We start from the raw sequence: 27,780 nt of genomic DNA on the forward strand, positions 1-27,780 counted from the left end.
TGGTACATTATTCATAATTAATCGATAAATTACAGCAGAATAGAAACATAAATATGAACTTGCTCTCAGCACTGAAACCAATTAAAGCGAATAAATGAGGTGGAAGATGGATTCCAGTGGGCAGGAAACCACACCTGAAGGATGGGATCAGCACTCTTGAGGTGGGATCCACCACAAACAGGAGCAAAATTGGGCTGAAATATGACAGTCTTCATGCCCTGGAAATAAGGAAGGGAAAGCTCTGAAGCATTTATTCAAAATCAGCCTCATGTGGTAATGATAAAATCAGTATGTCCTAGCAGAAGAACTGGTGAAGGCGAACTGCGCTTTATTTCACTCTTACCTTTTCTCATGTAGCTCCTATTTCCTTTCCAAGTGTTTGGGACAAAGTTTGCATTGTTAGGCCTGAGCAGTTCGCCGTGGTTGAGGCATCTCCCAGGGACGGGCGCTGGGAAACAATTTAATCAAATGCCAGAAATCTCAGGTGTGTGATTTGCTTTTTCTCTTCACTCTGCCACACCTGCACATCAATCTACTGTGTGCACACCAAGAAATCAGCAAATCTTTCATAAATTAACTGAAGTCCTGCTCTTTTTGTCCCCATTCTTGTCTTTTTCCTTCATGAAAGATCTATCAGCCCATCTGTAGGAAGCACCAGGAGAAACTGTAAAGAATTCTGACTATGTAAATGTAAATTTCACGAGGAAACAATAAGAAAAACTATATGAGGTCACTTGGATGAAACTGCTTTGAAACATTTACTCGTGCCAACAAATTAACTTCTGTCTTATATTTAGCAGAAAGCTTACAACACTTAAACAAACAATAACTTTCTGCAGCGAAAACTAATGATATTTGTTTAGCCTAGCTAAAATGCAGCTCTGTGTTCTGGTTAATTTACAGGGAAGTTCAGAAGTGCCAGTGGAACGTGTTTATTTATTTATTTATTATTCATTGTAATACACAGCTTGTCTGGGCTGTGGTCTGGATTTTAACTTGTAAAGTCTTCTGAAGACAGGGAAAAAACACTCTGGAAGGCTTGCAGAAAATTCCTGATCAAATCAATCTCTTTTGAGTACAAACCACGAAGGGATGTTTGTAAATGTTGTTCAGATTTAACACACTATTGTGATGGAATGTAAATATGGCGTGCCGTGCAGAGAGCCAATTGCCCATGGAACAGAAATGATGAAGGATTAAAAGTGTCGTGGCCTTTGTGCCAAAATCAGGGCTCAGTTCTTTTAGGAGGGGCTTCTAAGATTTTAATAAGTATTCCAATGACATGGAAATTCTATTTAAATAAATATATAATATTAAAAAAACCCAAACATTTTTAATCTATTTTATTTATTTACTTTTAAATTTTTTTCTTTGCTCTCTGAGTTTAAAAATCATCTTTTATGGCCTGTTCTGTAAGTTGGAATCAAAACTCGAGGTCTAAAAGACTTTTGGAAAGTAAAGAACATTAAAATAATATTTTACTGTATTATATGATGTTTAGGGAGACTTCTGAAATTGTTTTGGGGTTGTTTATTTTGTTTAAAAGTATCTATTACCACCACAGGAGAAAATCAAGCAGGCTGCACTGAATAAAGGAAGAGGAGCTATGGGACTTTCCCAGCCAGTAATTTCTTTCCAAGTTATATCCATAGTATCATTTTGCCTGCAAATTTTTCTGTGATAGATACGCTTTCAAAAAGAAATTATATCCTCCTATCACCTCAGAATTACAGCCTCCACCTCTTTGTGATGACTGTCATTCCCATGCATGCAGGTTCTGTACAAAGAAAAGATGAATTTCAGCTAGAAAAGGTGATTTTACAGATTCCAGGGACACATGTTTGCACGGCTCCTTTCAATTTAGTTTAAGAGAAAAAAAAAAAAAAGGCAACTGGAAGCGTTTGGATGATGAGTTAAATGAGGGAGGAGCCAGGATGGCTGTTTCCTGCTCCTTTAAAAAACGATTTTCTGATCTACAAAGTGATTTGAATTCATTTTAAAAATTTCAGTGGTGTTTTCTTTTCTTACATGGTCAAACAGCTCGCAAGATGAAATGTAATTTACTGCCTGCAATTCCAGGTGCAAGCCGGTGCTTCAGGACTTTCAGTTTCTTTTGGGAGTTTCACACGTACCAAAACTGGGGAGTCCAAGAGTGCTGAAAGCAAATGAGGCAGATTTTTGGGAAAGAACATTTCCTAATGAGGTGAAAGGGGCAGGAGAGAGGCTGGCAGAGCTCCCGTCACATTTTCTGTGCAGGGTTCTGGGGCAGGGACAGATTTCGGACCCTGGTGGGGCTGTGCTCGGAGTTTATTGTTGTGTTTTTTGGCAGTAGAGGCAGGGGCTCTCTGTGAAGGCAAGAAAAGGGAATATTGGGGTTTTGAATGTCCTCAGTCAGATTTAAATGATCACCACTTCCATTCATGCAGGTTTTTTGTGCCTTATAAGCAAAGTGAGTATGTGGCAAATGTGAAAGATTTTTGTTTTATTAATTCCGTTTGCTGAAGATTGCCTGAGGTGAAAGTCTGTTGACTAAGGCCCTCATTAGCATAATGAAGTAATCACAGTTTTAAATATCTGATACAATCCCACCAAGCCCCCTCCTCGCCGAGATTTTCCCTGAGCACACCCCGGCCATGCACGAAAAGAACCTAATGTAAGAGTACAATGAAACTTTTAGGGTGCAATTCCAAACTTTGCAGCCTCTGGGACAAACACCTCCCAGTTTTCTCGTTTTGTGCCTCATCCATTTTGCCAGCCTGTCAAAAAGTACTTTGTCCTTTTCCCGGGCACTTGATTAACACTGACCAGTTTTTTCTTCAGTTTCTGCTCAAATTAACGTGGCGAGATTAACACCACAATTATTTGCAGTGGGCGTTTAATTAAAATAAAATCAGGCTGTCCACAAAAAGCGCCTTGTTTGCTCTCATTTCTCCAAGTAGAACTGATGCTGCGGTTTAATTTGTGCAGGAATCATTTTATTCCCCTTCCCAACGAGATAAAAATGTTCATTTTCTGGTTAATATATCTCACTCATTTGAAATGACTGAAGTCATGGTGATTTTGTTGAGCAAACTTTGCATGAGGGAGGGGAATTTGCTGATGTGACACGGTGGTAAAAGCTTGAAATTGCCCTAAATGCCTGTGCTACCAGCCTGCAGTGCTAATTATTCCTTTAATTACAATGTGTCTGATTATATTCCACATTTGTATACAAACCCGAATAGGATCAAATAATGAAAAAAAAAAAAAAAAGGCGCTTTCTTTAATTAAAATTCAATTTCTTGTGTGTTATTAAAACGATATTAGCATTTCCAGAGAGAGAGATTGTATTCAGCTGCCCAAAGCAGTGGCCAGAAAATCTGCATCTCAACTGATACATTATCAAATATATGTTAAATACACACATCACGAGGTTCACAGGTCAGTAGTCCTTGGGGGCATTTCAGACACACTTGGTGTGATTTTTCTGGAAGCATTTCAATCAGCAATTTAAAAGTACAAATGCAGAGGAACGAGGAAATATATATCCATATGGTATATTTATTTTATATGGTGCATTAAATACCATATACCACATAAACAGATATTTCCATCCTTGCTGTATGGATGAAAAATATCCTCAACAGTTATTTTCTTTCAGTGGCCTGCGTAAGCAATTGATATATTTTTAATTGTTACACCACGGAGCTTTTACAGCGCTGCTGGTTTCAGGCAAGGGAATCTCCAAGGCAAGAGTTGGCGTTTCCTTGTGTCAAGATGATAAAAACTTTGCCTCGGGCACAGCCACGGGCCGGGAAGGCTCTGAGTGGGTAAAAAAGGAGACAGATGGACATCTGTGAGTTCATTACCATGACAAGCCTGGGCATGGCTTTTTATTGGAGACTGATGCAAAAAACTACGCGAGAATACAGTTGCGATAACGGACTTTAAGGTGTGATGATTTTGGAAGAGTTCCCCTCATTACAGTTAGTTTTTTAAACTACATATTTGCAGAGGTAACCCCAAGAGACTTTGGGGTTTCAATGAGGACAGGAACAAAGACATTTTTGTTAATTTGAAAATCGAGGCTGAATTTGACGCACCCACTCAGACAGGTCTATTGTGTTAAGGCTTATATTCTATTATGTTTTCTGCTCTGTTAATGAGTATTTTCAATATTTAATGTGCAACAAGCATTAAATATTTCTGCTACGCTGCTAAAAATTGAGTTAGGGATCCAGTACTCCGAGCTTCTTGCAGGTGAAACAAGTGAAGTGAAAAAGGAACCTAACAGGGAAGAAACCCTGAACATTTGAACAGCAAATTTGCTTTTAGTTTGTAATTATTTGTGTTATAATAGCCCAGAATCCCATGGGTGACTGGGGCCATGTTACACGCCTGGAACATCTCTCACCTTTTTCCCTCTCTTGTGGCCATGGCAGGTTCATAGAGTGCATTAATGGCTGAGTTTGAAATGAGGGCAAAAAACAAATTCAAAGACAGTTTCGAGAGGTTGTCTAAAAGGAAAGTTTAATGTTCGTTTTCTGCCTGCGAATGTGGGACTCCGTTTGAGTGGCTGTTTGTGAAAGTGTGCCTGTAACACCCAGAACAGTCAGAGGAAGGGCAGAAACACAACTGTGCTTCGAAATGACAGAAATAGATCGTGCCTCTAATGCTTATTGTCAGTTACCCACAATTTAGGCAAAAGTCAAATTGTCAGCATGATAAATGTGTGAGATTGATTCAAATAATGCTCCAAATGACTGTGTTAGTTTACTGCAGACTCCTGCATTAACTAATCAACTCCAAACAATCACCTCTTTGGAGGGAGGCTGTAACAAACTCTGACAGGCTTTTTAAATTTCCTCTGGCAGAGCACTTCATGACAAATGTCTGCTGAGCGAATCCAGGGGATAAGCAGCTCCTCCTTACTGACCACCTCCTCATGGCCGAGGCATTAGAAAGGGTTTTCTCCAGTGTCACGAAGGGAACTTTGGGTGTCTTTAATTTCTGCCTGAGCTGCACATCTGCTCTGTCACATTCAGGAGAGCTGGCTGGACGCAGAGGATGGAAGAGATGCTAGGCAAGGAAATGAGGTGATGCTGCAAGGTGGTGTCTCCTTTGAAGACTCAACACCTTTGCAGCTGTTGTTGCTCTGGGGTGAATTTTAAGGACTGCGAGGTTTGGTGTCACTGGGGCTTTACAAGGGCTGCACACCAGAGGGAAGTGGCATCATCACAGTTTGATCCTTCTGCCAAGTGAACTTCGGGTTGGCACAGCTGCTGGAATCCCAAGTGGAAGGGAAGTGTAAGGTCTGATGTGACAAGCTATTCCACGATCTGTTTAGATTTTAATCTCTGTGTGAGGAGTTTTAAGTGAAATTACGAATACTCCAATCGTGCACTTCTCTGAATGGTCAGAAGGTGTTTATGGAGTGTTGGGAAACTCCAGGATGATTCTAGCAGCTCTAGAAGGGGCAGGGAGCAAGGTGCCTGTATCAGCACTCATGAAACACTTCCCTTCACCTTCTGTGGTTTTCCACGTAAGCCTGGCAATTTGAAAGCCCAATTAAGTGGATCCAGTGGAGAGAGGAGTTTGTTTAACAATTAGTCCTTCAGGAATTGGGACCAAGGCACGTTTGTCAGGTGTCTCCAGGGCTGCCTTGCTTTAAATACTGAGATGAAAATCACCAGGGGCCGTGGAATCTCATTTGGCCTCAGCAATTCCACCCACCCAAGGCAAAACCAGCTTCAGTTCTCAGCTTCCACGTTCATTAACTGCTGTGTCACATCAAGGACCTGATCCAGCTTTAGAGGAGTTTTTTTGCTGGAGCACTTCCCACGTTTAGTCCCCTCTGGTCCCACAGGAGAGCTGTGGCAGCAGAGGATGAGGCAGGAGTGAGCGGGGAGGGGTGCAGGCGCACTGAGAAATCAAACCTGGATGGAGCCAGAGCCCAGCACAGCGCAGGGAGAGGAGAATGAGGGGCTGGGAGGGACACAGGGGATCAGGGGCTCCCTGCTTGAGGAGCCCTGCACCAGCAACGGAGAGCAAAATACAGCATGCAGAGGCCGTGGATGGCAGGAAAAAAATAAAAATAAATAAGGTTAGAGAGCTGCCCTCATGATAAGAACGGTTAATCAGGAGGACATTTTCTGCTCTGAGAGCTTCATGTGATTTACCTGAGATAAAAGCCTTGAAGTGTAGCAGCTGAGGAGGATATGCTTGGGGAATTCACAAAGAGGTTGGAGAAACTATTAGTTTGAACCATGACAGGGCCTTTTCATCATTTTCATCCCTGCCATAAGACACATTGAGGTAGTACATACACTTAGGAAACTAATTACTGCAAGCCTAGCAGGCCAGGCCTGGATTGCTGCCTGAAAACAAATCTTCTGCAGGATCAGAGTATTAAGAGATCTCCAAATGCCCGTGAGTTATGATGCTTGTCAGTTTCCAGGATCAAGTAATGATAAAACCAAGTGGCTGTAACAAATTATTTTGTGTCCAGTTGAATAGATGATGATGATGCACCCATCCCAAACGTGCTGCTGGTTAAAGTTTCGTTGCTGCACTAATAAACCTGAGCTCTATCCAGGATCAGTTGTGATAATTCACCTCTGCGGCCACTTCCATTTTCATGAGAGTGAAATTAATTGAAAACCATGAATTCAGCTTTTCCAGCACGAAAACCCTAATTCAGCACGGATTTGGGAACCATTTCAAAAATACTGGTTTTCTTGGAGAGCTGTTTTTTCCTCCTGATGACACCTTCTTGCAATGGCCAGGTGAGCTGCAAATCACACTGCACCAGGAAAGCAAGATTTCTTTAATTTCTTTAATTTCTTTCACAGTTCCTTCCAAGTACCAGGCTGGGCTTAGCTGTCCCCTGAAAGTGCAGGAAATTGTGCTGCTCTGTGTGCAGATGGAAAAGGTGGCCCGACCAATCTATGATGGGTTTTTGTGGCTGCTGTGAAAGGGAAGATCTCAACCTCACTGCTCCCCTAACAGAATTACAGAAATCAGTGTTGGACTGGGTCACCTTTGAACCTGGAAAAGAAGATTGAGGGGCTTTGGGGTTTTAGGGCTGCTGGGGTTGTTTTTCCTTTCATTTTTCTCAGTCTGTTGCCTTTTGCTGAAATGGAAAGTAGTTGGGAGTTGGTACCACAAGAATATCCAGCATGTGGATGGAGGTAAAGATGATAAAATTATTGTTGTGTACATCTCAGGCACAGTCCCTTTGAGAAAGAGGTGTTCTCAGAGTCATTGAAGAAGAAGGAGTTGGAAATGATGTGTTTCCAGTGAAAGCCTTTTCTCTTGGAGAGTCATTTCAGGCATCAAGCAGTGGGGTTATTAGATTTGCTTTTTTTTCTGCAGTCACATTTTCCTCTGTATTATACTGCAGTATTAAAAAAGGGAAAAAAAAAAAAAAAAAGAAGAGAAGAAAGTGGTCTTGAATCATAGCAAGTGAACAAGTGAACTGTGGAAGCATGAAAGACACGGGAAATTTTTGTCTTCTTGTTTTTTGAGATTGCTTGAGGGGAATGGGGATTTCTGTATCATTTTTATAATGGATCAAAACAGCAACAGCAAACTCCCTTCAGCCTTATTGATTTAAATTTGTTAGCCGAGGGAAACAATCAGAATCAGTAAATAGAACCTGCTCTTTTGTTTGCTTTAATGAGCAACTTCGAGCTCGCTTCACACACGTGATTGTGTGTTTTGGCACGTGTAATTTATGATGCTAGTGCAGCCCTTCACAGCGTGGCATCTCTCAATTCCCTCCTGGCAGACCCCAGCCTGTGGGTGTTACAGCCTGTCCCTATTCGCAGAGGGATCAGAGGGTCTGTTAAGGCAGTTCCTAGACAGACTGCAGGATAAACAGGGCTCTGCTGGCCCAGGCAGGTTTCATGAGCAGCGAAACCTCCTTGCTTTGCCTCCTGAGTCTGCCCCGTGTGTTTGTGGGGGGAGTCAGACACGCTGGCTCCTCTCTGGAGTCATCCCCGATGCACAGAGTGTCTGCTGGAGCCCTGACTGAACACCATGCTGGTTAAAAATGCATAAAACCATCCTTTGGGGAAGCTGATCATGACGTGAATTGCTGGTCTGAACGTGCTCCATCCCACCCAGAATTTGACTTCTGATGGTGGCTCGTGGCACAGACTGACAACTGCAAAGTATGTACCTGTAAAATAAAGTTTTCATACTCCTCTTCTTCCTGAGGTCAGACTTTAAACTGCCCTACTGAGACATCTAGGTTAGGGGAGGAGACAGAATTTCCTTTTTAGTGTTGTTTGCTGCGATTGTAGTTCAGGATACCCTTCCCACGGAGGGATCAGTGTCCAATCCCAAATGCCACAGATAAACTCCTGTTTGCACGCCTGCAGTACGCGGTGGCAGGGAGCCTCGCAGTGTGATTGTCACAGTGAGAGCATTTGTTCAGCGTTTTCAGTTCCACCATCTTTCAGCAGCTCTCCCTTCCCTCTTGCTTTATGATGTGTGCGGACTGGTAATGTCAGATCTGTCTTCTCTGGGACGTGCCCTTTTCGTGTCCTTTGTTCTTTGTCTCTTTTCCAAGACAAACTGCTCGGGCCTCTCAGTCCCTCTCCCTGCGATGGCTTCTCTGTGCCTGCGCTGCTTTCATTGTCCTTCAGTGCAGGCTGCAGCATTCCAGAGGAGGCAGGATTAGAATGGATTGCACATCATCCTCCACTCGTACCCAGAGCATCTTAATGTGAGCACAGGCTCTCCCTGAGCCTCCTGAGCTGCAGCAGCCACCTCCAAACCCATCAGCACCGCGAGTCTTTTTTTTCACCCCCCTGGCACCTTCTACCCACTGCCTGTTCACCCAGAGAATGGCAAAATCCCCCCCAGGCTCCCTCACGGCTTTCCCTGGATTGAATTTGTTGTTTGCTTTGTTGTTCTCCTGCCCTGCCATTAATAAATGTATCAAACTTCAGATTGGGTACGAAACCTTGGGGCGTTTTACTGGTCAATACATTACACTTGTCACAAATGATTAGTTTGTGAAGCCGTGATGCTTTTGGATCATTAATCCTTTTTAATGTTTACCTTGTTACTGTACTTTATTGACACCAGGCAAACAACATTTTTGGGGCTGTGCACGTATTTTGCTAAATGCAGGGAGAAAAACTTGGGAACAAAAACAACTTACTAATCCTTTTTTTGGTTAAATCCTTTTAACTTGGAGCAACGTTGCTCATTTCGTCACAACAGAATAAATTGTTTTTTCCCTGCTGCAGCCAGAGCGAAAATTTCACTCCAACGTGGCAAACATTCAAATTGAAATCATGTTTTATGACTGCACATTAACCCTGCTGCTCCCCTCTCCTTATAAAATACTGCTGATGGTGTTAGATAACTCTAGCTCCAGTGCAAGCTCTGAGCTTGGGTTTTTTCACTTTATTCTGTTTGGAAGGTTAAGCCCAAATAGGAGCCCAGAGGAGCCTGTTCATCACTGTTGGAGTCTAACGAGCTCTAAGCAGGTTATGGGTCCCTCAAGTTAGCAAACAGCTCCACAGCCTCACAACGCCACCTGTTCTTGGGATGAATTCTCCAGAATCTGGAATTCCCCTGAAAGCAGCACCTGTCCACACACCTCACCCCTGACAGATGGGAACTGAGGGCTGCAGCCCCCTGAAAATCCAGTGAGGCGCAGACACCGTTTGCATACAAACTGCCACGAGGTCTTCTCATCACCGGGAAGGACTGAGTGTCTTTCTTACCCTTTAAAACTAAACTCCAACCTTTATCTGGCACCAGGAATGAGAGGTGCAGCCTCATATGTGATGGAAGAACGCATTCCTTTTGTGAAGAGAAGGGAAATCCTCCTCTGTGATGCACATCCCCTCAGGGGAGACCCAGCATCCTTCCTCGCCTTGCTCCAGAAAATCCCTGTGCCCTCCTTGGCCTGGTACTGACACTCACTGCTGTCTCCAAATGTGAATTCCCAACAGCCACGGCTGGAAATCGAGTGGGGGAGGCAGATGAAGGTGCTGGATGTGAGATGCCCAGAGGTGTGGGAGGATGGGTTGTCAGAGAACAATCCCCATCCCTACAGGACCCGAGGCAATCCCCCAATGGATTGCAGCTGCCCTGACTGCCAGGGTGGGAGCAGCCCTGCCCTGGCTGGGCTCACGGGATAGGCCCAGGGAGAACGGGGTTATTAAAGAGTGATTTAGCTGCTCCAGGGCCAGCTGGAGTCTGCCTGGCCAGTGCTGTGAGGAGGAAGAGTCGGGTGGCTGCGCAAGGAGCAGGTAAGGTAAGATGCTCTGCGAGGGAAAATGGGGTTGGGGGTCATGGGAGGGATGGGCAGGAGCTGTGAGCTGCTCCTGCAGAGGAAAGGGTGCAGAGAAGGGGTTTGCTCTGTGGGGCTGCCCATGGGAAGGGCACAGAGAAAGGGCCAGTGCCCTCAGAGGTTGCCTGGAGCCTTCCTTGGTGTCAGTCGTGCCTCCACTGTCACTCAGGGCACACGATGAAGGTGCCACCTGGAGAAAGGTGCCACCTGGAGAAAGGTGCCACCTCCCTGCCTGAGGGACCCTGGTGTCCCTCCTGGTGAGGCAGGGAGGATAAGGAGCCCTGTGCTCCTGCTGGAGTGCAGCAGGCTGCTGCTCCTGGGTTATCCTCCCTGCAGCCGAGGGAAGAGGTGACCGGGCAGGGTGACGAGGAAACGTGTTTAATTCTCGTGGTGGAATTCAGAGTCTCTTTAGGAAGTCAGGAGCAATCCCTGGCGTGCCCAGGGACCCCGGGCAGCTCTTGTCCCACTGACAGGGCAGTCTGTGGGGCTGCAGCCTGGCTGACCCTGGCCAGGCAGGGCCGTGGTGCCACGTCAGGACAGACGTGTCACTGCTCGCTTTGTGGCTTTCCTGCCCCGTGTTTTGCACTGAAATGCAAACCACACGTGAATAGAGGCTCTGGGTAACGGCCTCCTCATCACCTGCTGTATCTTTTGCAAATCAAGTTCAAGAGGAAGGCATCTGGGAGCTGGTTATTCCACTTAACTGTTCCTTAATGACTGTCTCAAGCATAGCAGAGCCTGAACTCTTGATATATTCCAAGATTCCCTTTTATTTTTTCATCTCAGAAAGGCTGGAGGGGCAATTACATGTCTTTTATTTTTTTATGACTCACCTTAATACTGAGAACTGAACTCAAAACCCTCTGTAGATGATTGGTATCCTTCAGCTGCCATCAGGTCTCCCTTTCTCAGCAGGTTGAATCAGGCTTTAATATTCATTCACCTACCCTTATCAGCCATTCAAATTTAAAACACCGGCCTCTCATGATGCTTTTCTCACGTTTGTTTTTCATTTTTTGGGAGAAGTGAAGTTGGTGCTGCACGTTAGGATTTTACACCTGGTGGCCATTCAGACCCCTTTCTAAGGCCAGCGAGTTTCCCACACCAGCTCCGTTTCTTTCCCATTAATAAGATAATGAATCATTCTGTTATGGCTCTCCTGCCCCACAACAAGCCCCGTTTTGAACTGGATCATCAACTGCAGTGAGCTCCATTCCAAATGAAAACTGCTTTCCGGGTGTTGAGGTTCATTATCTCACTGGAAACAAAGGTAGAGGAAATTGGGTTCTATTTGTAATGTGAAACCCAATAAAGTGTGGTGCAAGGAGACAATCCCACCACTGGGAGTCATAAGGATTGAAGTGTGACCAGGGCAGGAAATTAATAATAAACACATGAGGAGTGAATAAATGAGTGCTGAACGATGTCTCACCGAAGATAGAAGAGGACAACGCGGATTTTAACGGTGCCAGGAGGTTGCTGCTTCTCCTGGATGTCTTATCTGAAATCTTCTGTGCCAAAAGAGGACTTCTGGGGAAGGTTGTTCTGATCTTGCAGAACAGAACCAAGCCTAAGTGTTTAGTCCTAACTATTTAATGTACTTAACAGCAAATGAACTTATCTTTATCACTGCTCCTCCCAGTTGTGAAAGTTGGATGGTTAGGCTTTTGTGAAAGGGCTTCACAATATTCAGATGAAAAATCCTGTGGGGTTTTTTTAAGAAAGATAAAGCCTCTTTTGAGTTTATGAATGTCCAGGTTTTATTTTCTTGTGTTCGGTCAACAACGCCAGCAAGTGCATCAAATTGTGGTTTAAAGAAATGACTGTGGGTTAAAAAATCATGGGTGTAAACCAGTCCTGGTCCAGCTCTCCCCAGCTTCTTCCCAAACCTATGCCATTTCATAAACTCTTCATGTGAAGGAGGATCAGATTGAAATGATGAAGTATTGAGTTGAAATAATGAAAATAATCAGGATTACCTGCAGCCCGGCAGTGCTTATAAGCAGTAAGTAACGTTAATGCCAATATCCCCTCAGGCAGGTGAAAATGGAATTGTGAGTGGTGTGAAGAGAGTTCTGTGCTGCAAATAAATTCACGTCAAGGTGCACCCGTGCCTCTGACTGTGCTCCACAATTTACATGGGTATTTATCAGTGCCTTCACGTACAACTCATCTTTCTCAGAAGGAAAGGCAGATTTCAACAAGAGTCTGTGAAAAGTCAGCAGAGGAAGGGTGGATCTTGAAGGAAGCAGGCGGGAAGTTCTCTGTGTAGCAGTGTTCAGAAAGTGATTTTTTTTTAATCGTTATTTTATTTATTTATCAGTGCTCTGTACCTGCCGTGCAGTTTGTGGTGCAGTGTGTGAGGGGCATGGACGTCCTGCTGGGCAATTTTCCACCCTGGATCAGATGGAATTAGAGCCCTGCACCACTGCTGGCTGCTCTGCACTCATGTTTTATAGTACTGGAGTTACTGGGCTGTTTTCCTTACAGAGGTGATATGAATGAAGTGGGCCTTCGGTCCCTCCTCTCTCTTTCCTCTTTTTCTCCATAAGAATGCGGGAATAACTGTGAGGATACTGCATGTCCTGTGGAAAGTGAGAGGATGTGAAAATGTCGCTTCATGGGGACGAGGGACAGAGAGAGAACGTTTGAGGGAAACCCTCATGGATGGGCCACCGGCTTCCAGTGGTTAAAAAAGCGGGTGTGGAGCAGGATGGTTGGTAAGCAGAGCACTTAATTAAAGGGATTTTTGAGCTGCATTTCAGAGCAGTCACGTTCAGGTGTGGCTCACACACACCTTGTGCAGGAGCTACAGCAGAAAGCAATTCCCTCCTCTTTCCTGTGGGAAGAATGCAACATACCCTTAAAAATGTGTCTAAAACCACAGTGCCTCGGGACAGAGAAACAGAAGAGCCCAGTGTTTGAAAATCAAATTATTCCTAAGGAAGATTGAGGACAAATTTTCTCCAGGTTTTTTGTTTGGTTTGGGTTTTGTTTTGTTTTGGGTGTTTTTTTTTTTTTCATAAATCATTCTGCTGAATTCAACTCAGCGATGCCGGCACAATTTCTTTTTGTCTTTCAGCTGCTCTGCAGCCCTTTCTGATTTTTTGTTCAGATGAACTATTTTCCAGCATTGTTTTGAGAGAGATCATAATGTAGCAGAAGGGGAAATAAAGGCATCTGGCTAGACTCTTCTTCAACTAACCACGGCCAAGAAAGTCATTAAAGCAAATTAAAAACCAAACATGGTTTTCTCACTTCTTTACTAAATGCCACAGTTATTCATCTCTGAAAATGGACAAACACAATCTCAGTCAAGCTGTCATTCTGAAGAGGAATGGAGAAGTTCTAATTTGAATGCTAATCAAATTCTTATTTATCAGTCTCAGCTGTGCTGGGTTGGTAGGCATATGCCAACAAACTTAACAAACGTTTTCTCTTCCAAAGAGCAAAGTCTGCCTTTGCTTGCCTCCTTTGTAAGTGATTTTTAATACACACCACTAATGAAAGACAAAGTAGAACACAATGAAATTAAAAAGCTGGTCTTGCTGAGGGCACATCCTGTGAGACAATATTGACAGAATGGCTGGGTTACATCTGACCAGAAGGGATTTGATGGTAAAACTAGGCTGGGATGGAGAGGACTGCAGGGTTTTGACATTTGCCTGAGGTACCTGATCACAAAAAAAGAACGATCACAAGGATGAGTGGGACAAAAGTTTAGTAAGTTCCTTCAAGATGTGTAAAAACGCTTTGAAATCAGACTGTTTTATTGGTTTATTTTCTGCAGTGACACTGCGAGTACTATCTGAAGATCTGAAGCCACTGGACAGTTCTATGACATTGTGTCTAGTACCCTCTCTTGAGATCCCCGTGTCTGTCTTGCTTTCCAGTGGCTTTCCTGTAAAACGCTGCCTTTAGCTTTTGCTGTGCTTCAGTTCAGCCTTTGGTTACTTTAAGGGAGATGGTTTTGACTTTCTTCACGTTAAAGGTGTTTGTGATTCCCTCGTTTGGAAGTGCGAGGGTGTCTTTCAATGGGTAGGCTTGTTAATGAAGAAAGGGAGAAACTTTCTCTTTTGTTGTTAATGAAAAAAGGGATCCCCCTGACTCCAGGGGAAGAGCTGAGGGCAGAGCTGGGGCTGGTTTTAGCTCTGTGCTGGTGCTGCCTGTTCCTTGTGCCCCCGCAGGAGTGGGCTGCTGAAGTCTGTACACATCCAAGGCCCTCAGGGTGGGGCAGCAAAGCAGGGTGTGCTGGCAGCTGATGTCATTTGGTGATGCCTTGGGCAGGCTGAGCTGGAACAGAGACTGGGCAGAGCCAGAGAATAAAGCAGAGATTTATTGAGAGGCCTTTAGGGTACACCTTGGGCAGGACAAGAGCCTGGCCAGGGCTGCACCCAAGGTGGACCCAAAATGGTCACAAAATGCACAACTGGTCACGAGGTCTCACACTTTTATAATTTTTGGTCTATTTGCATATTGGGGTTTAATTGTCCCGTTCCAGCTCCAGGCTGTGAGGTCCCGTCCTTCCTGTCCCTCCCTCCAGCCCACCCTTGGTTGTGCTTTTGGGCTGACAGTTGTCCTTGGTGTGCAGCAGGAGAAGGGTTTGTTTTGTGTCCCTGCTGTGTGCAGAGCCCAGTGACACTGACTGTGAGCTTTGGTTGGGGATTTGAGGCCCCTGGTCCAGTGGAAGGTGTCTCTGCCCATGGCAGGCGCTGAAATGAGATGATCTTTAAGGTCCCTCCCAACCATTCTGTGATGGCAGCCCTGTGTCTCCTGATAGAAAATATTATCAGCCAATTTGTGTAAAGGCTTTGCTGCCTTTGCATTCAATACTTCTGAATTCCAATACTTCTAAAATTCCCCCCTCTGCTGTTAACGTCATTGACTTGTTATTTTAAATACTTCCTTGCCTTCAGCAAATGCAGTAAACGACTTTTCTAATGACCATTTTGCCACCTCAGAGCTTGCTGAGGATAGGCTGCCTTTCACCTCTGCCTTTCGAGAGATCACCTTCCCCTAAACCTTCTCCAGATCCAGGTCATGGAATTAAAGTGGTGAATTCGGGACAGGGCTTGCGTATAACTTTAATAACTCCAGAGAAATGCTTAATTTTCTGGGCAAACCCCTTCAGGGAGTTGATGGGTCACCAGGGCTGGCTGTTTAGGAGAAAAGCAAGCATTGATTTTGTGCCACAGTTGATGTTTGCCTTGCTCTTGGAGCTTTAGCCTGACCCAAGTGCAGTGAATGAAGGAATTTAATGCCTCTGGTTGTAGCAGGACTCAACGTTAGAGTTTACAAGTGGAGTTTCTCCTGCGATATCCCCATTGACTGAGAGGGAAATCAGGATGATTTACAGGCACTGCTGGACCCCAGGACGATTCCCAGAAGTCTCAGCCCAGCAGTGCTGCAACGAGCCCCAGTAATAAGATATTTTATTGTTATGGCTTTGAATGTCCTGCAGTGTACGGTAACTCAGATATAAAATAATTAGAGGCAATTAAAGACCATTAGAGGAAGGATTACTTTGTGCTAATGACAGACTGTTGGACTGGAGGAAAAATACCTCTAAAGTCATTCAGGGAAAATGATACCCAGGGAAGGTGGGGAAAGGAGCGTGTGTGAGTTTTCAGTGGGAAGAAACCTGAATAGATGAGGATTTTTCTTTCACCACACTCTCCTTTTCTTTAAATATCCCCCAAATTCCTATATCCTGTTATATCTTATAATGATAACATTTTGTTCATTAAAGATATTCATTAAATTACAACACTGTGTACAACTTTACTTCATGAAAGGGTCTTTCTCAACTCATAGGAAGAAAAGATAGCGTTTTGTGTTTAGCTGCAATGATGTTACAAAATTATAAAATGTTTTTATCCAGGTGGCAGCCTGGAGATTATTTGCGTGCATTTGGGGTCTAATTACTGTGCAAGAACTGAGTGAGGGACCAAGGATGGCTTCATATCCATGTCGTATTAAATAACACACTGGGGGCCTGAAGGAGGGGTTATAATGAGGGTTCTGAGGAAATGGGAGAGCAGTGAGGAAATGCATCTGCATGTAGATTTTATCCTTTCTGGAACAATCACGGTGACATCCTCACATAACAAATGGATAGAGGGGGGACAAATGAAAAACGTGGAGCTGATCTTGCAGGCGGCTTTTTCTGGCCGCCTCACCCACTGGTCTCTGATGCACAAAACTCTAGAGCAACTTAGGAGTCGGTAGAGGCAGATGAAATTCCAGCGACTTCTGTGTTTACCATGGAAAACCTCCATGTCTCTCCAATTTTTTTTTGTAAATTCTGCTCACCTGTGTGCGGGAGGAGCAGAAATGCAACGTGGGAAGAATTCCAGAGCTGTTGTTTAAAACAACAGAACAAAACATCGAGGAAGGGCTGCACTAATGAGATCTTTTAACCCCTGAAACCCAACGTGCCTTGTGAGCAAACAGGGAATTCCAAGTAACCCCCCAAAAAACCCCATTTTTAGTTGAAGCCAGCCGTACCAAAGCCTCAAAGATCTGTGTGCGTTTAATGATCTTCTCTGATATCATCGCAGCAATAATTTTTCCTAACACAGAGAGGGGTGCAGTGAATTTGGCGGGGTTGTGAGGTGTGATGGCTGGCACGGTGCTTTCCTGAAGAGCTCTGACACCAGATCCCCAGATTCAGACAGCTTCCGAGGGCTGAGTCGTCTGCAGGCTGAATAGAGATGTCCTACTTTGGGAGGATGCTCTCATTTCCCTTTGTCACTCTAACAAAAGTCACTGATTAACAATGCCTTCAGTTGTTACGAGAGAAATTACAGGATTTTTCACGTTTCTTCTTTTTTTTTTTAATGTCATTCTTTTGGCTTTCTGATTACTCACGAGTTTTCCTTAGTGCTTTCCTCTATTCCCAAATAAAAATTAAGGTTGTGTATTTTGTGGCTAGTCCATATGAGGTTAAGTCCCAGCCTAGGGGAACTAAATGAATGTTGGCTCTGATTGTGGAGAGAGGAGCACAGATTATAAATTTTTTAATATATATATTTAATATGTTTTTATTTTTAAAAATTCTTTATATTTTTTAATATATCTTTTTTATATGTATATAATTTTTTACTTCTTAACATGAGGCAGATTGTTTAAACGTAGTGCCTCCCTCTGATTTATGGTTATTAGGGTTTGGTTATGGTCTGTATGTTTTTGTTTGCGTGTTTGTTTTTCCTACCAGAGCTGGTACACATTAGTGAAAGAGAAATTTCAGGGAGAAGTTCTCAGAATCCCTTCCCAGTGATGGTGAACCCACCGTGTCATTTCTGGGTTGCAGTGTCCTGTTGGTGCTCACAGGACCAGAGAAGTGATGTGATGTCCAAAGGCCTGGATTTCAGTCAGTTTTCTTTGGTTTTCAGTCAATTTTCTTACATTTCTTGTCATTTGTTCATTGCAATCAAACAAAAACACAAAATCTTGCCTTTATCTGGAGCACACACAAGTGTTGTCCTTGCTGTAGTTAGTTCTTTAAGACAGAAGAGTGTGGAGCTGGTTAATAATGAATGGAAACTGTGCAGGCACCTTGTGTGCTGAAAGCTTTTTCTGGAGAAATGATTAAATGCATCGAATTCCTCATCTGATCGATATAAAAAGTATTCTGGCTGTTTCTGGACCCGGCAAACATTTTCATCAGATTTGGCTTCGATCTCCAGCGAGACGCGTTTACAGAACTAATTCCTAAGTGCTGCTCTTATCAAAGGAAATTTTTATTATTTTTAATAAAAAATTACTATCTCCTGAACTGCATTATTTAAAATTGAAATAGAAAAGCCATTTCCTTTCAGCTCCTTTGAAAACTCCCTGAGAACGTTCCCTTGGATAAAATACATTCCCTTTGATTCGAGCGGGCTTTCCACACTTAATGAAGTATCATTGCAGCACAACAGCTTTTAATTCTTTTTCCATTATCACCTCCACTCTAATTCTACCAGAGCTTCCAGCGTGGCTTTGTTGAGGATGTGGCTTTTTCTCGAGCAGAGCAGCTGAAGCAGAATTTCTGATTTTGTGGTGCACTTGTTGAGCAGCCAGCTGCATTCCCAGCCCCGGGGTGCGAGTGAGCAGGGCTGCAGGTACCTGAAAAACACCTGTCTGAGCCCTGAGATGGCAGCATCCTGCCTTCCTCCCCCTCAGCTCCTGTCCCTCCTTGCTGCCTGCATCTCATTGCAGGAATCACTTCTGGGCCACTTTCTTTCTCTCACTTTTTACAGGGAGCGTGGCCTGGCAAAAGAACCAGTCCTGCCTCCCTGCCAGTTCTTCCCTCAGCTTTATTCCCTCACAGCCAGAATTAAGTGTGATTATAGTAAGTGCAGTTATTGATATGTTTTCTGCATTTTTGAGATTGGAACCATCTGATTTGGCAGCTCTTGGAGCGTGTTGCCAGCTCAGATGGGAAACGTTTCGTAGAAGGGAGGAGGTTTGTGTTTGAAGGTGCCAGCGAAATAACAAATAAATAAACGGAATTCTAACTGCTCTCATTTCAAGGTGATTCACTATTTAGCCAGAGAACTGTGAGTCAAGGACTGTGTGGAACTTCAGTGTTATACAGCCGAGTAGCTGTGAGAATTGACTTCAGATGGAAAAGTTTTGTGTGTTTCTCTGCATCAGTTCCTGAGGAAGGACAGCGAGAGGTTTTGGACAGCAGGACAGTAAAAGCTGTGCCAACAGGAGTTTTGTTTTGACCTCATCTGTCACTGTAGGACACGAAAGAAAGATGAGAGACTCCAAATATTTCAGAAGGCAAAGAGCACAGAAAAAAGGCTTTTATTGTCTAATTCTCACTACCTTTTCTAAGGTGTTCCCATAGAGACTCACCATGGCTGGTGAACAGGAACGACACCTCTCTGATCCCAGGGTTAAACCAGAGAAACAGCAAAACGCCACCTGGAGAAAGATCGTTTTGGGAAAGGAGAGTTGTTGGCCAGGATGGTTTTGAGAGGAAGCTTTCTTGGGAAAATTTTCCTTGGGGAAAAGTCAGCAGGTGCCAGCAGGATAAAATCTCTCAGAAATTTCAGGCCCACACTGTTCACTAATGGGTGAAATGAATCTTTAGTCAATTAATCTTCAGCCATTTGGTCTGCGCCTAATTTGGTGTCCCTGGTTTGTGTGCTGACATGAGAAATGGGAGCCACGCCTGGGAACCAACACACGCACAGCCCAGAGCAAAGACAGTTTGGGGTGATAATTGTGGTTGGCTGTATTTGGGTTGGTTTGGTTGGTTTTAATGCCTTTATTGAGGGTTTGGGGCTTTTTTCTCCCCCATAGATTCTGACCTATAGATTTTTTTTACAAATTCTGACATATAGATTTTATTTATTTCGTTGCAACAGGAGTAATGATAATGAAAACAATTATGATATTTAATGGAAGATGCCTATTGTGTAGCACCTTGGTCAGATTAATTCAGCCCAACCTCCAGCTGAAAGGACAAGCTTTAAATAACACATCTCAGGTTCTGCTGATTTTCTTTAAAAGGAGAAACGAGTGAGGCTCGGCGATCCTTCTTTACAATTCAAAAAATATAAACCTCATTATCTGCCTCGAAATTTTTAATATCCTGTTGTGCATTTACCCTGCAGTGTGTTTGTAAATGCGCCTTTTATAAACCCGTGAAAATACTCGATCGTGACAAAAATGTGGTTTCAAAGATGAACTTGGCCTGAAGTCTCCCATCGTAGGTAACCTTAGCCAGACAAACACTGTCTTCGTGGCAGTGGCACTGTTTTGATGAAGCTCAAGGCAGAGCTGTAGGTAGGAGCATAACATGCGGGAAATGATCAAATACATGGCTTACACCAGAAAACAGCTTAAAACCCAACAGGTATTTTTAAATCCTCTTGCTCAGGGATTTCTGGATGTAATTCTACGTCTTCTCGCCGAGATAAAAATATTCTCTGTGGATTACTCTAATTAAGCAATATTAGATACAGCTCAAATCTATTTTGAATATATGTTTAATTTGAATAAATATCACCATTCAGTTCCTAGAATCTAATAAATCCAGCTTGGTTGAGGGTTCAGCAGCCTGGAATTTCCCATTCTATATCCCGGGGTTTTTTTTTTTTCTTTTTGTATGTTCTATTTGTTGAAATATTCAAGTAGCAGATCAGAGGACATCCAAACATATCGCGTGACTCAAGAAAACTCTTGGAAATGTAGAAATAGTAAAATTTGCTATAACGTATTTTCTATATGGAACCAAAAAAACTTTCACCTGCCATCTGGTGGAAAAAAACCGAAAAACTGCACACAATATGCGAACTAAGGACTACACCTGTTTCCTACCTGCTGCCGGTATAGAAATATGCAGTGCTAGCTCTATATAAAGAAGATTTTGCACTTACATCCCTGACTTCTTCTCCGTGCATGCTGCAAGAATGAGAAGTTTTTTTTGGTCCTTTTTTTCTTCCACATCAACAGGGCAAAGGAGTAATTGGGTTCAGCAGTTCTTCATATTTGCCTGAATAATAACCAGCTACCCTTCATGGCCAGAGCATGCTCGTAGGAAATAAAACAAGGCAGATATGATAGGAAAAACATAAAAATGTATTGATTGAACCCTCTGGGAGCTCTGGCTCTACAGTGATATTCAATCACACGTCACCTGCAGTACACTAAATAAGTTCTAAAAGTTTTTAATATTCCCTATCACAGAATAAATCACGGAGGAAACCACTGGCTGCAGCAGTTCTCTCTTAATCAGGAATATTGCTGTAATGAGCACTGTGTTCTTCCATCAGAATTACGGGCTCGAAAACAGGGCAGGAAAAAGTTCTTGACTCTGCTCTTAGGAGGAAAGCCTCACTTGAGGCTGGGAAATTTGAGCTACTGGCAGAGTGCAGGTAAGTTTAAAGTGTGGATTTCAGTGGGGGACAAGAGGCTGCCAGGCTTTGGTTGTGCTAGTCCCACAGCAGGGACATGGGAGCTGAATTCCCCTTGGGGACTTGTGTTAGTAAATGTTCCAGTTAAGGAAACAATTCCACTTTCATGCTGGACAGGTGAAAACGAGCAATGAGGCAGTGAGATGAGCTTCCATGGTTTTACCAGGATCTGTTGCTCTGACAACTTTGAGAATAAAACTGCTTTTACTGCAGACTGAGGAAATAGGCTCTGAGTATCTTAGAGATAACAAATGTGAATCAAAATGAATTTTTTTCACCCATTTCAGTAGGCCAGGCTCTTCACGGTCTGAAATAACTACAGTGGCAGCATTTAATTAGGGTTCATCCATAATCAGGAGTGAAAAAAAAAAAAAAAAAAAAGAAAAAGCTGAATTTCTGGTGTGTTAACTACCCACATTAAATTGTTATGTGGAAAAATCTGCAGCTGATCAGTTATCCCCTGTACAGACTTTTCTTTTGGGCACTGGATTGTCCACAAGGGAGCTGGGCAGGAATACCAAATGCTGGACACACAATCTACCCAATAATCCTCTGAAGGAAAAAGGTTCCCCTCTGAGCTTTTGGCCTTCAGAACGTATTTATTGTGAGCTGTCCCATCTCCTCTGAGAGATGGAAATGTCCACAGCCTGTATTGATCTGGACGCTTGTGTAAAGATTTCATTCTTTAAGGTTGTGCTGCGGTTCCAGGCAATATTAAAAAGTTTGGGGTTTTTACCTGTCCCTCGGGTTTTGCTCTGGCACACAGGGGATTCATTTTGGAGGGTGTAATGGCTCTTAAGCTTGTCAGCCTGCACTATTTATTAAACCATTAAACTGTTTTCAAGTTGTTTAATAAATAAATGATGGCATTTGAAAATGTCAGCGGGAGTCAATGAAATCTTCCGGACTCAGAAGTTATGTGAGCTCTGAGCATGCCTGGCTCTGATCTGCCCGACACAGAAGTGAGGTGCCTGTGCACCTTTCCACCTTAAACATCCAGGATTGTCCCTAGTTCGGTTTTGTAGAGTTTAATTTTTCTTGCACTCTAACTCCTTATTTCAAATAATCTCACGTCAGTCGTTGCAAACGCCATCAACGGGGGAAAAAAAATCACACCAAAAAAAACCCAACAAAAAACCCAGCAATGACAAAAAAACCCCACAAAAAACCCAAAAAACCCAAACAAACAAACAAAGAGAAAAAACAAACACAAAAATCCCACAAAAAATTTAAAAAACCCCAACCAAAACAAACAACAAACCTAGACCAGCAAAGAGCAGTGATGGGAAAGGTACCACGGGATTAATTCAGCAGATTTCTAGAGGCACACAAGGCCTGAGCTTGGCAAAGGCTTTGTCTCTGTCTCGCTCCCAAAACGATGAAAATTGACACAAATGGAAGTTTGTAGAATCCATTCTTCTCCTCCTTCAACCTGTGACAGTAAACACTGATGCAGCAAATTTCTAATCTGAATATTTGGCTTTCCCAAAGATCCCTGCCTTTTAGCCGAAAGGGATTCTCCATCTCATTTTATTTTGGTTGGTTTTAGTCATCAGGATGACTCCAGGGTGCAGGTTCTCTGTCCTGTATAAGAGTTTCTTCCTTGTATATTTAGGAAAAAGTTTCACAAAGACTTACTGCTGCTCAAAATGTTGTTACCACTTCCTCTTCCTTCTCCAGGCCCGTTAAATAACCGTGAATTTGTAGCGTTTTTTTCCACAGCTGATCTCTTGCGGTGTATTTTTCTCATTAAATGCAGTACATAAAAAATGAAACATGGAAATGCTATTCTGCATTTTTCACTCAACTCTTTTGTTGTCTGCCTGAGCACGCCGGTCTTGTGCATTTAAATAATTAATTTTCTTTTTTTTTTTCAATATCTGGTGGTGATATTTCCACATGAAAATTCAATTATTTTTGTGGCTCTGGAAGATGTGGGGTGCATAATAACTTTGATAATTAACCCAGTGTTTGGCAGCGTATTGAAAGCGATGTTTAAGGATTACAATTCAATTGCTTTTTGTTGCAGTCTTTGTTTGCAATCTTCCAGCTGACTGCCACTCTTTTTGTTTGGTTGGGTTTTGTTTTGGTTTGTTGTGTATTTTGGCTGGTTATTGTTTCGCTGAAGGTCCTCGAGAGTCTTAAATATAATTCCAGTTTTCCATAACTGAACCACGAGGTTTTGGTACAGTCCTAATTTTGCTGAAATAATTAATGACTGGGCAGGGTGTAAATGCTAAGCAGCACAATCGTAATATTAAATCAGTATTTAGTACAGGAAATGGCACAAAAATTTAGGTTTGACCCACCTTCATGCAGTTACCTGCTTCATCTGGGAGCAAAGATGATTAAATGTTGCTTTGGAGGATTTGTCACCTAAAACTCTCTGGTCAGTTTTAGGGAAGGGGGATGTTAGAAGCAGCTGCTCTTTCAAATAACACTTTGTTTTTAGGTCTGTCCACATCTTTCTTCAGGTATAATTTCCATGGATGTGCCAAGGTCTGAGCTTTCTAGGAGGGAAAGTGAACTTTTAACCTGAATAACCCCTGAGTCTCTAGAAAACTCCTCTGGAGAAACATTCACAGCGCTCTTCATTGACAGAAATTAATGGCGTGGGGCTCCTGGGCACAGGAAAGCATTTATGTATTTACTTCCACATTAACGTGGGATAACTCATTCCCGGCCTCGCTGGGACACTCTAAATACTCCTTATTCCATTAGAAAATGACTTTTCTCACTCAACATGTCAGGGAACATGTAACCAGCAGTTCTAGATAGCACGGGGATCACCTCCAGGGAGAGAATAGCAAAAGTAATTAAAAACGTGTTATTTAAAAAAAAAAAAAAAAAAAGTCAGAAATAATGAAATAATACTTGTTTACATTCTCTAGATGTTTGCTATTATACTATCTGGCAGCTTGGACTTTTCTTATTTTGACTTCTGAAATACATTACTTTGTTTCCTAAAGAATAAAAAAAAATAGCTTTCTTTTTAATTTTTCTTTTTTAATTTTTCTTTTTTTGGGGGGGAGTGAAGTGGTAGGGGTTATTAGGGACCTTATGTAGAACCAGTTATAAAAGTCCAAAATGGAAAGAAATGGAAGATATTTCCTATTTGCATGAACAAGACACAGATTCAATTACAAAAATTATAAATAGAATTAATATGTATGGGATCAGAGGGAAAAAAAAAAAGACAAACCACAGAACAGAAAATGGAAAGCAGTGCTTTAAAAAGTGCTTTGAGTCGATATTTTTAAGGATTTATTGAAGGAATAATGGCACCTGACACGTCCAATAACAGCAGATGCTCTGATCAGCGATTACCTGACTGCTCCTGTGTTTTGTTTTACTCTGGAATAAGCGAGCAGCACTGAAGACTTTTGTTTGGTTTTTTCCTTTTTACTGAGGAAAACAGAACAGGCAAACAGAAGGTTGTGGTTTTCCCGGTGGAATCCTAGTTCAGGGAGATCGGTGTGCTTTACAAGACACTAAACTTGTTTCAGCAGCTGTTTTTTATCCCCCAGAACTGTTCAGGTAAACGTTACTGCGAGTTCATGCTTAGGAACCTCACACAAACAAGGCCCTCTGTATCCTTATGAGATAAACCCACTCTATTTCTCTCACGCCGGGAGCTGTGAAGCTGGAAAGAGTTTAATGTTAATTAATTTAACGTTGTTTTGCTGAGGGTGGATAGAGAGGCAGGAGGGTCCAGGCCTGGAAATAGTTCAGGTGACGATTTAAGGTCAGTGATCACCTTTTCAGGGGCTGTTGGTGGGCAGAGTTTCCCTCCACGACTGTGGGGTTGTAGTTTCCTCCCTGAGCAGTGGGCAAGGGCAGATCTTCAGGAGAAAACTTCCCTGGCAGTTGGGATGTGGGGGAGAAATTCGATTTAATTGTTATTCCTGCGGTGTTGGGAGAGGGCCTTCCCTTTGCCACTGTCAGATGAAAGAATTCCCTCCACCTCTGCAATCAAATGGGCAAAGGGTGTCTGGAACGAGGCAGTTGTATGAAATTTATTAGTGCCAGCCAAAACCTTCCCCGGTTTGTCGTTTTCCTTCCACACCAGCCCACGTGCAGGTCCCAACTCCCAGTTCAGGGAACTTCTCCAATGGAAGAATAAGCCTCTTAACAAGATTGAATTTGCCATTGTGCAAGTTGCAAGCTGAACAAACAGAGATTGGGCAAATTTCTGTTCATTCATGTGCCTCTTTTAAAAAAACAAATACCAGTTTAATATAAATGGAAATGAGAGCGGCGTTAGTGTGGACATAAATCTTGATCTATTGTAACCTAATAATGAAATCCACTCTGTTCAGAGTCCGGATAAATGAAATAAAGTCATAGGGTGCTTTGGGGTTTTTTAATAAGAGTAAGAATCATCACTTTTAACTGAGATTTGTCTCCTTTTATTTGCTCACCGGGATTTTGGACAAGGCCATTATTTATGGAAAACCAGTTGTTAGTCTCAGAAGAAAAGCACGCCGCCCAGTCACGCGTGAGGTGCAATTGTTTCTGCTAAAAGCCAAAAATAACCCGGCGAGATATTTGAAAAGAAAGTTTCCTGGCTGACTTCATAAACTTTAATATTTATATAACCTTTAAGCAGTCAGGAGACTCTGCCTAATGGCAGTCGACTAACAGCTTGACCTTTATTGAATGGAGGAATGGTAGCACACTTACAGGAGTTCTCATTTCAACAGAAACCTCATGTTGAATTTCTTTGGGCTATTAATGTACAGGGAGCGCACGCTGAAATTCAGCTGGAGCCTGGGAATGTGTTATTCCCATCAAATAAGTCCAGGGCAACTGAAGAAAAGAGGATTTTTAAAAAAGCAGTCACCTTCAGATCCTGTAATTCTGTTTTGATAATCTTGTTACAAATTAAATATGAAAACTCTCAGCTTCCTAAAAATATTAGAAGGGGCACATATGCAAATTGGCTATTAGCATATCCAAAATCTTTATGGTAATCAGCAGTTCAATAATTTGTGTGTGTGTATGCAAAGCCCAAGCACTGTGTTATTTTTTTCCCCTGCCTTTCATAGAGGAATTAATCATACTGTCATAGGGGTTTGAAATAATTATAAAAGTGAGTCTGAATGATGAAGATTAAACACTCTCAAAACGCTTAACTGAGATGTTTTCCTCAAACACGCAGCGGAAGGACAAACAGTATTTGAATGTCACTGGGTCCTTTGTGATGACTTAGAACACAGCAAAGCAATTATTTCCTGTAGGAGGCGAGTTTTAAGCAGCTGTTGCCAGTTGAGAACGGTTGTACGCAGACAAACATCAGGATCTCTTATTTCACTTGATGAAAGCGCCAAGAATGTGCCTTATTCTGCCTTATTTGAGCCTTATTCAAGAACATGGTTGTGAGGTGCAAGGAGACAGTCACAGGAATCATCTGCACAGTTTGGGTCGGTTTGGGGTGATTTTGTTGTTACTTGGGTTGCTTTCTTTGCACCCAGTTGGAGAGAAAGTCTCTCAAGTTACGGAGAAAGTCTGAAGTCTGTGAGGAGTCCTTATTTAACACTCTTGGTCAAGATGAACAACACACAGACGTTGTGTTCCACCAGGAGCACAAAGACCTTTGGAGGGTTTTCATGAGCTCGAATGCAGTGTCAGAGTAAGCCAGTGGAAGTGGGATATTGCAGGGATGCTGCTGCAGGTGCTCAGAGCGGAAAATCCAGTCTGGCTACAGGGACACCTCCGGGGCTGGCCCAGCCCTCCTGGACATGTCAGACACAGCACAGAGCAGGGAGAAGCTCACAAACCTGCAGCTCTCCCCTCTGGGGGGAAGAAAAGCTGAGAGCAGCACAGAACAGGGGTGTAAAGACTGCAGAGGGGTTTGGTGAGCTGAGTGTGCAGAGCAGTTGGTGATTCCCGTCACAGAAAAACTCCAGGTCCTCAAGGATGCCAGTGGGGGAGCAGCAGAAAGCAAATGTGGGGGGCACAGGGGCTCCTCAGGGCTGGGTGGGGTCAGTGATTCTGGAATTTGGGGTTCTGGGAGCCTGAGGAGGTGGGCGGCATCAGCAATTCAAAAACCAAACTCAGTTTATGGACTGGAACCCGGGATTGCTCCTGTTTGTCCTTTTTTGCCCCTTGTCGTGGTAAATGCAGCCAGGTCTCCTTAAGCCTTCTGCATTGCCTGGATGGAGATGGAGACTGGCTGAAAACAGAGATTTCTGATGCAAATCTTCCTTCTTTCTCTACCTCCTCTCTCTGCTGCCTGCCATGCTCCTCACTGCAGAGATGAGATCCCGGAGTCAAGCACTTGGCTTCACCCTCCTGCTCAATACGCTTATTAAAATGAACCAGAGGTTAGCTCATTGTGAAGGCCTGGAGAAGAATTATTAAGGAGCTGATTAAGTCAATTAGGCTGCTTAGGGAATCCTTTTTTTGCTGTGTTGTTGTTAGCCAGGAACCTTAATGGGACAATTAGGATTAATTAAAATCAGCCTGATTGATTAGGATGTATAAAGCCGCACGTGAGCTGCGGCTGCGTGCTCGTGTTTGTGCAGTCTGGGAGGGAAGGAGGGAGGGAGGGGCACTGGAAACACCTCTGCA

Source organism: Chamaea fasciata, unplaced genomic scaffold, assembly GCF_029207755.1.
Source record: "Chamaea fasciata isolate MVZ Bird 193981 ecotype frontalis unplaced genomic scaffold, bChaFas1.0.hap1 SCAF_22, whole genome shotgun sequence".
In the NCBI taxonomy this organism is placed as follows: Eukaryota; Metazoa; Chordata; class Aves; order Passeriformes; family Sylviidae; genus Chamaea; species Chamaea fasciata.